Raw genomic sequence first — 9111 nt, 5'->3', positions numbered from 1 at the left:
TTACTCGAGCTGTGTAGCATTCTTCAGGCTTTGGCTTTTTATGCTCTTTTTGCTGGAGGAGGTTTTGGAGACAATTTTCACACCTGGGTTGGTGCCTTTTGCACTTCCAGAGCTGAAATTCCCTCCGCCAGTGCTCAGACCACTGCTGCCACCTCCTCCGTAGCCAAGACCGCTTGCGGTGCCGAGACCACTGCCTCCTCCAAATCCACCTCCGAGACCACCACCACCCCCGAGTCCAAGTCCTCCTCCGCTTCCAAAGCTGTAGCCTCCACCACTGCCGCCGCCTCCGAGACCAAAACCGCTTCCGCCGCCTCCTCCAAGACCAAAACCGCTTCCGCCGCCTCCTCCAAGACTGAAACTGCTTCCGCCGCCTCCTCCGCTTAGGCTCAGTCCACCAAATCCTCCTCCTAACCCAGCTCCACCGGCCATGCCAGAGCTGGAGCTGATGACAGCTGCAAGAAAAAGCAACCGGAGGGTTGGACATCTGCTTGGCAGTCACTCAGTTCCAGAACACACCATCATCAGGACCTTGACCCACAGGACCTGAACCCAACTTCTGTCCCCTGTGCAAGCCACTAATGCTGATGGAGGGCTCTGAACGTCTTATATTGGGCAAAACCTCCCTTTTCCCAACGTTGCTCACAGCCTCTGCTCCCAACGGGCCCAAAGCAAGACAAGCACGGCGATACTTACAGTAGCTGATGGGGTTGAGTCCCTCTCCGCTCAGCCTGTTGGAGGGCAGATAAAGGGGAGGTTTGAGCAAAATGAAGGAGACAGGCAGGGGGACCAACTGCTGGCAGGGGCAAAGCGATAGTCGCTATTATTCCTGCAGGGATTTTGCTCCCACCTGCTCTCCTCTCCCTCCAGCAGCTTTCTGTAGGTCGCGATCTCGATGTCCAGGGCCAGCTTGACGTTCATGAGCTCCTGGTACTCACGGAGCTGCCGAGCCATGTCAGCTTTGGCTTTCTGCAGGGCATCTTCCAGGTCAATCATCTTTGCCTTGGCATCTTTGAGGGCCAGCTCCCCACGCTCCTCAGAGTCTCCGATGGCCGTCTGCAGGGTGGCACACTGCAAGAGGAGGGATTGGGACTCCTAAATGCTGCTTTTCTTTTTGGGTAAGCGTCACCCAAGGAAGAAAACCATTCTGGTTGGGGTGTTAATTAAAACAGTTGTGACCGAGGTCGTTCACCCATAGCTAACATTGCTGGAGTTGAAATGCCAGCCTGGCAAGAATAATTTAACATGTGTTACAGCATGGTACCCTTTTCAGGAGGGAATTCAACACGTTTAATGAGGTACATCATACTCTGTGGCTGCTAAAGTCCCCGATCAGCAAAACAGAGCTGCGGTCCTAAGGGACCACAGAACAGGGCTCTGCGGGCTCCTATTGCCATTCCTACCTGATTCCTCGTGTTCTCTATCTCTGCCCGGATCCTCTGGATCAGCCGGTTGAGCTCAGAGATTTCCCCCTTTGTGTTGCGCAGGTCGTCCCCGTGCTTCCCAGCCGTGGCCTGCAGCTCCTCAAACTGCAGTTCAGAAGGAAGAGTAAACCATCTGAGAGGTGCGAGTGGACAAGATGTGGCTCAAACAGCCTCAGGAGGGACAGCAGTAATTTTCCCCAGAGATGCATCCATGGCATCTATGGGTCTGTTCACCTTGGTTTGGTACCAGGCCTCTGCCTCGGCCCGGCTCCTGTTAGCAATGTCTTCGTACTGAGCTTTGACTTCAGCTATGATGCTGCTGAGGTCCAGGTCCCGGTTGTTGTCCATTGACAGAATGACAGAGGTGTCGGACGTTTGTGCACTGAGCTGAGCCAGCTCCTGCGAGGAAGCACACAGGATCCCGGCCAGCTGCACTTACCTTTTCAAATGCCATGAATGAGGGCAGTCACTGTCCAGGGGGTGACAACAGGACAGAAATCAGGGGAGGAGGCTGTCTGTACCGCATCATAGAGGGCTCGGAGGAAACTGAGTTCATCGGTCAGGGCATCCACCTTGGCCTCCAGCTCCACCTTATTCATGTAAGCAGCATCCACATCCTGGAAAAGAGCAACCATGGGGACATCTGCAGCACCTGGTACCTCTTCTTTAGCTCAGCCAAGAACTGGCCAAGCCTGGAGATGAGGCTGCCCCTTTCACTGCTGCAGTGCTGCTGCCTGACTGGAGAAGCTGTGCTTGGCCCATTGCCCTGGAAGAGCACCAAGAGGACATCTCTTGGCCAAATGCAGTGCTGTGTGTAACTTTGTTAGTGGATAAGGAGGGGGTGCAGGCCATTTGGCCGTGGTACCTGGGGTTCCCGACACTACTGACCATCTTTGTTTCTACACGGTCTGTTTTGCCCAGGCAAGCATGTGTGTATGTTGTGGGACAGGAGCGGGACAAGAATTTACTTCCATCCTCCAAGCCCCTCCATTCCTTTCCCCCAAAACCACAATCCAAATGACAGCTTTTAAAGGATGAGGATGCAGCTCCATGAGATCTCCCATCCTTTAGGATATTCCCAGCCTATGCAATGGTTAGGGTTAGCTCAGCATCCGTCACACCTCCTGTCTCACCTTCTTCAGCACCACAAATTCATTCTCCGCTGCTGTGCGTCGGTTGATTTCCTCTTCGTATCTGCAGGGATAAAGGGAAAGACATGCTGGATCATACCTCGGTAAGCAGAAAAGTTGTACAGGTAGGACTGCAAGGTTATCTAGGCTGGGTACGGCGTCTCCAAATCAACCTCCTGGAAACTGCCCAGCTCACATTTGTGAGAATCCCATTTCTCAAAGGGTTGAAATGACATTTTGACATAACACGGATGGAACAAGGAGGGTAAAGCTGGTTTAGATGATTTTCCTTTGCAAGTGTCATCACAAGTTGTTGTGTCCTGGCTGAATCTGCATATTCTGATTGGAAAAATGTCGATGGACCACCTTGCTGCTGCTGTCGAGGAAGACAGGGGTTCTGCAGGGAAAGACACCTCACAGGAGTGGTATATTAGAGGGGAATTAGTTAGGTACTATGTTACGGGCTAGAGCACAGACTGGAGATACTTTTGTTCCCTTTCCTGTAGAAAGTTTGATGAGTGTCTCAGGCTAGATGTTTGACTTTCAGAAAGCTAAATTTCAGTGAGATTAATCCTACGGCCTAATGCTAAGCTGAAGCATTTGCATCCCGTTCCACCCCAGGGTGCCTGGATGTGCCACTAACAGGCACTCACTTGTTCTTGAAATCCTCAACGAGGTCTTGCATGTTCTTCAGCTCCCCGTCCATGCGTCCTCTCTCGTTGAGCAGGTTGGCCAGCTGCCGTTTCAAGTTGTTGATGTAAGCCTCAAAGAGCGGGTCCAGGTTGTTTTTGCTCGAGCTGTTTTTTTGACCCTGGTCCTGCAGGAGGGTCCATTTGGTCTCAAGCACCTTGTTCTGCTGCTCCAGGAAGCGAACCTGAGCATTGGGAAGCAGAAGAGGCTCAGCAGAAGATACCTGTGAGCATGCTGATGGCCAATAATCAGTAACTGGGACTGATGCGTAGCACAAACCAAGGAAATCCCAAAGCCAGAGTATTAAATCCAGCTGTGAATATCCTCCAGATTATCTAGGGCTATGTTAGCCCATCCAGTAGCTAAGCCAATCTGCCCTCAGTGGACAGTTCTCTTTAGAGACAATTTAATTTAGCAAGCCAATGAGCAATCATTAGAAAATGTGGGTTCAGCTCTTTCATCACTTGCTTTCTTTAACATCCTTTGGTTTTTCTTTCTTTGTAAGAGATATTTATCTTCCTTCATTAAAGCTAAGATCTGAGTACTACAGGTTAAAAGACAAGTACTTAATTGCCTTTCCTTTTGCTCATATGTACCACATGTTTAGCCCAGTAAAAGCCAAGGAAGGACTTAAGTTGAGTCAATATAAAAAGGACTTTAGCTTGCAGGCAATAAAGCAATAAGGACTAACACGTCTGCTGTGATTCCCCACAGAGAGAGCTGGGTTAAGCAGCTAGATCTGCACCTGAAACTGGCTTACTCTGTTTGAGCTAATATATCTTATTTCTCAGGCACAAAACCTGGACCTAATCCTCTTATTACTAGTTTCTAGTCTAGTTTTCTGACTTGTAACTGTTGAGAAGAACGTTCTTTTTTGATTACTTTAATGAAGACATGCAGATAGGAAATATGCAATAGACTGTAGGTCTATGAAGTCGTATTTTTGTAGTGACAATACTGCCTCGCTCCCTCTCTATCACGATTCCACAGCACTTGATGAAGTCTCACCTTGTCAATGAAAGAAGCAAACTTGTTGTTGAGGGTCTTGATTTGCTCCTTCTCATCTTTTCGGACCTGATGGATGTTTGGATCTATCTCCAGGTTCAGCGGTGCCAGGAGACTCTGGTTGACAGTCACTTCTTGGATTGTACCGACTCCAGGTGGACCACCACCAAATCCCACTGGGTTCCTGCCACCACCCAGCCCTCCACTGAATCCTCCCAGCCCCCCTACTCCACCAAAGCCAAACCCTCCACCACCTCCCTGTCCACCACCAAAGCCAAGCCCACCAGCACCTCCACCAAAGCCATATCCACCACCTCCACCACCGAGACCAAGTCCAAGACTGCCACCAGCTCCACCACCACCAAGTCCACAGCCGCCACCACCTCCCAGGCCAGAGCCACCACCTGCTCCACTCCCAAAAGCAGCTCGGAAGCTGCTTCCAACACCGATGGATATCCTCTTGGTACCACCAAGGTTGTAGAGGCTCCTGCTGCCAAAACCACCACCACCGCCGCCGCCTCCTCCGATGAGCCTTCCAAAACCACCTCCACCTCCTCCAGATCGTGCCACAGACATCGAACTAAAGCCAGCCCTGTTGCCGCTTGGAATAATAGCTGAGGCAGCGCTGTAAGATCTGCCTCCACCTCCCGCTCTCATGCTGTAAGTTTGCCGGTTCATTGCAGCAGGAGATAACAGCCTGGCACTGGCGAGAAGCAGCAAACGGGGAGAGTGCAGCTCTCTGATGGAAGGGAGTGCGGGATGCCCTTTTTATCCCTCTGGGATCTGGGCTTGGTTGCATGGAAGTCCAGTGATCAATTTAGTGCCTTTATCGTTTTGACATGCCAGACAGCCAGCTGTCTTCTTGAAACTTGTTAAACACTGATTGCACTCATACACACCTATTGGAGCCGGTGCAAATCTGCTCAGCTAGAAGGGTTATCTAACTCCCTGATTTTTGGCAGGGAGATCTCAGCCTTAGTGCAAAGCCTCTGTATGCTTGCAGAGATGTATTATTTTATTTCCTAGCTGTGAAGCAAAAGAAAGGAAATAAAAAAGGGTGAAAAAAGAGAAATGGCTACCCAGATACCCCTGTGCTACTTATAAGATGCAGTGGATCAGTATAGAGCTTAGTGGAGAGTCCTCTGAATTAACTTGAGTGAAAGGCAGTGAGAATAAAATGGCTAAATCTGAACAAAAATATTTCATGGGGCTTCTTCACCTGAAGGCAGAGTGCGGGTGTGATGTGCATGAAGCCTGACATCTCTTTCAGGGCTCTTATTTATCCAGTCTGCCTGTTCACACTAGTTAGGCAGAGCCTGTCTTTTTGAGCTGACTAGCGCAAAGAGGTCCTGATCCATGATTTTCCTCTGAGACACCATATTTAAATGTCACCTCAAATTTTGGCCATTTAGTATTAGGTATTTAGTCTATGGCAGGTTTCCTAGGCTTCCTTTCTAGAGATATTGGCATCTCCAGAGGACAACTCCATCCCACCCAGATGCCATTGCAATGTCTCCAGCTGACTGATGATGTGACTGATGCATTTTCATCTTGATCTAAAAAGCGTTTCAATGAAAGAGGCAGATTTTCTGAAAAACACGTTGCCCAGCTCTGTGGAACAGTGTTATTTGCATGTGAACATTAAGATGTAATCAGTCTTGAGTTTCTAGCTCTTTACAGCTGTGATTGCTTTTAAAGACCTTTGAACCTTTCCATTCAAAATGTTGCCAAAAGCAAAGATTTAACCAGCATGAAAAATACTCCCACAAATTGTCCTTATTTTACTTCCTGGAGTCCTTGGGAAAAACAGCAAATTCAATAGGGTGTGGTGACATTTTCTGGCATCTCAGACTTTGTGGAACTGCAAAGTTTAGAGTATTTTATTCTTTGTATTTAAGAGCCCAGTTGGTTTTCAGCATGTTGCTGTCCTGGTGGCATTGCCCGTGCTGTGTGCATGACTGGAGCTTAAATATATTTGTAGGACAGGACTCTACGTGCCCTTCAAAATACATTCATGTGCCCCAGTGCTACAAAACCATTAAGTATGAGCTAAAATCCCACTGGCATCTCTGGAAGAAAGATTAAGCAGGTGCTTTGTGTTCTACCAAATACGGAAGACCAAACAGCTGATTATCCTTGGAGAAATGCTGCCAGGCAGGCTTAAACCAGGAGAGTTGGGTCACTCAAATAGAATTTCCCACTGCAGTGTGAAATTCCTGGTTGGTACAGGTCGTCTTGCTTCTCTTTGGAAAATGTTGGTCTGAATCTGCCTGGGATGTCACTTGAAATTCATGAACATCTATTGCCTTGATTATTTGCATAAAATTCAAAGCCGGGGTGCGATGGGAAAATGAGATTGTCTTCATGCTTTCTTGACCCCAGTAAAGGCAGATTGTCCTGAAGCTGACAAACGGGTTTGGATCAGATATTAGAGCTGAATGAATGTAATGGGATTAAAGGTGGGGCTGCCAACAAGAAAGAGGGAATTGTCATTTTAGGCTCCCACACTCTTCTTCCTTCAGCCCACTGTCCACAAGGTATGCGAGTGATGCAAAGGCTGGGTGGAAAATGCACCATTTATTTACCAGGCTGCTTTATTGTGTGGAGGCGCTGAGGTTTGTGGGCTCCATACCCAGAGGCAGATGTGGCTTTTTGCATCTGTCAATTTGGATCAACTCTACTAGACTCTGTTGATCTACCAAGAGCCAAGTCCATAGTGACACTGAGCAGCATTTGGCCTCCAAACTACCCCAAAAAACTTGCTCCTGGCCTTTTTTCTCTCCAAAATAACCTGATCTATATGAACATCTTCAAGCAGACTGCAGAAAACATGGGTTTTGCAATACTCGGGGGTTGAGAAGGGCAGGGATGATTAAAGGTATTCTCCCAGAAATGCAAGAGCTGCTGGGCTGCTTCGGTACCCTGGGGAGCCGGCTGGTTTTTGGTGTGCAAGTATTGTTTTGCAGGGAGTTGATCAACATAAATTATGAGCTGCTAGGGCACTGGAAGCTTCTTGTTTAGGTGTTTCTGCTTGTTATTTACATATAAATGAGATGAAGTCCGAGTCATATGCATTGAGACAGAAAAGATGAAGATAACCATTTCAAAAAACATCCTCTTTAGGTGGATGGGTTTTGCCTTCTCAGCAAGGGCTGATCCATTTGTTTTTCACAACCCCCCCAGCCCAGACAGTGTTGCTAAGGCATGTCGTTTATTAAAAAATAATTAGTGATCTGCTACCTGCTGATCACATCCAATAAACCGTCTTGCTTTCCATCAGAAAAGCACTACAGACATGGGGAGCCTGAATCCACCACGCTCGGCGCAGTCTCTGTGCTGGGAGAGAAGCAGAGGCAGATGCTCAACCAGTGGTGGGTTCATCACCATCATGCCAGCGTGGACAGACCGAGCCTGGCAGGATGGTTGAACTCATCCTCCAGCCATGGAGAGGCTGGGGCAGGCAAGCCGTGAGTCAGCAGTGAAGTCTAGGAAGCGGAGTGGGATGTCGGCGAATAAATTACAACACCCGGCCCTCGGTGTCCCTTTCATGGGGTAAATTAACATGCCCACACCCTGCACTGCTTCCAGACTGGGTGAGGAGAGACAGCTTTCTCCGAAGGGCAATTCAGAGCGAGGTTGTCTCAGGGGCTTTCGGCTGCGCCCAGGCGAGCCGTGGGAGGGAAGAAGCCGGCAGGCTGGCTGGTTTTCCCGGCATCCAGCTGTGTGTCCAGCTGTGATGAGTGCCGCCGTGGCAAGCCCTTCCCAGCCGTGTTATGGAGACCTTTCAGTGGGTCACCGTCCCTTGGGAACTGGGGACCCTTGCAGAGAAAAGGGAGGGGGCAACCTGATCTGAACCTAAATCCCAGTCTCCTGAAACGATGGGAGAGGATTTTCCCCTCCCTGCAAGGGATGTTGGAGGGGGATGTCCAGGCACATCCTACAGACTCTGCTCTTCGTGTAAGTTCATGTGGTTTAAGGAAGGTGGGGCGTTTGAGGAAGAAAGGCCCTGATGCTGCATTTTGGGAAGGTACACTTTTCTCTTGCTTGCTTTTAATATTAGCCTGCTCTTGTGAGAGAGTTGCAGGGGTGGGGTATGGGGTTATTTTCTTTTTGTTACTACCTGAGCTGGTTCTCACTGATTTCTTTAAACAAGGGCCTGGCTGCTTTTTTGTTCTGCCTCCAGAGATGCCAGACAGTGTGAGAGATCCCAAGTGAGCTGCACATCCCACAAGCGGTTAAATATCCTGGTTTACACCGCGTTTCCAGACTTCCTTGTGGCCACACTAATCTCTGGATGGAATAAAGGTATGCAAAAGTGCATCAGGAAGGAGAGCAAAGTCTCAAAAACACTCTGTTAAAACTCCCCTTCTTGCGAGCTACCAACCCCGCCCATTTGGAGATTCACGTTTGAGAAGATATCTATGCTTTTGTAATATCAGGGAGGGAAATAAAACCCGTGAAGCAAAGCGTGAATTATGCATGTAGTTTATTGAAGGTACAGCTGAAAGTTTGGAGTAAGCGAAGGATAATCAACTCTGTTCACTTACACATTAAAAGCATTAAATCCGTCTATGTAGTACACACACAGGAAAAACAACGCATGCATTTAACTACAGAAATATAAGGTGCTCGTCGGTGTGTAATTAAAATCTGCTCTACCAAACCTGGTGTAGCAACTTGGACCAATTTACATAAGCATTACCAACCCTCTCATAAACAGGAAAAATTGGATTTTCTGGTGTCATTAAAGAAATTAAATAGCTGCAGCTCCATCTCGGACAATTAAAATGTGGCTTCTCTTTCTGAAGTTGGGATGACCAAATTTTTCATCCCTTCGCAATAGCTGCATTAGGGCAAGAAAATCC

At 48.5% G+C, this 9111-nt stretch overlaps 1 pseudogene; it reads right to left on the bottom strand.

Annotated features, from left to right (window-relative positions):
• On the bottom strand, positions 1-5045 carry LOC127028376 (keratin, type II cytoskeletal 5-like; annotated as a pseudogene).
• Positions 5046-9111: the final 4066 nt, after the last annotated feature.

Source organism: Gymnogyps californianus, unplaced genomic scaffold (assembly GCF_018139145.2).
Source record: "Gymnogyps californianus isolate 813 unplaced genomic scaffold, ASM1813914v2 HiC_scaffold_32, whole genome shotgun sequence".
Lineage (NCBI taxonomy): Eukaryota > Metazoa > Chordata > Aves > Accipitriformes > Cathartidae > Gymnogyps > Gymnogyps californianus.
The sequence above is the reverse complement of the archived record's forward strand: the minus strand, read 5'-3'. Positions and strand labels throughout refer to the sequence as shown.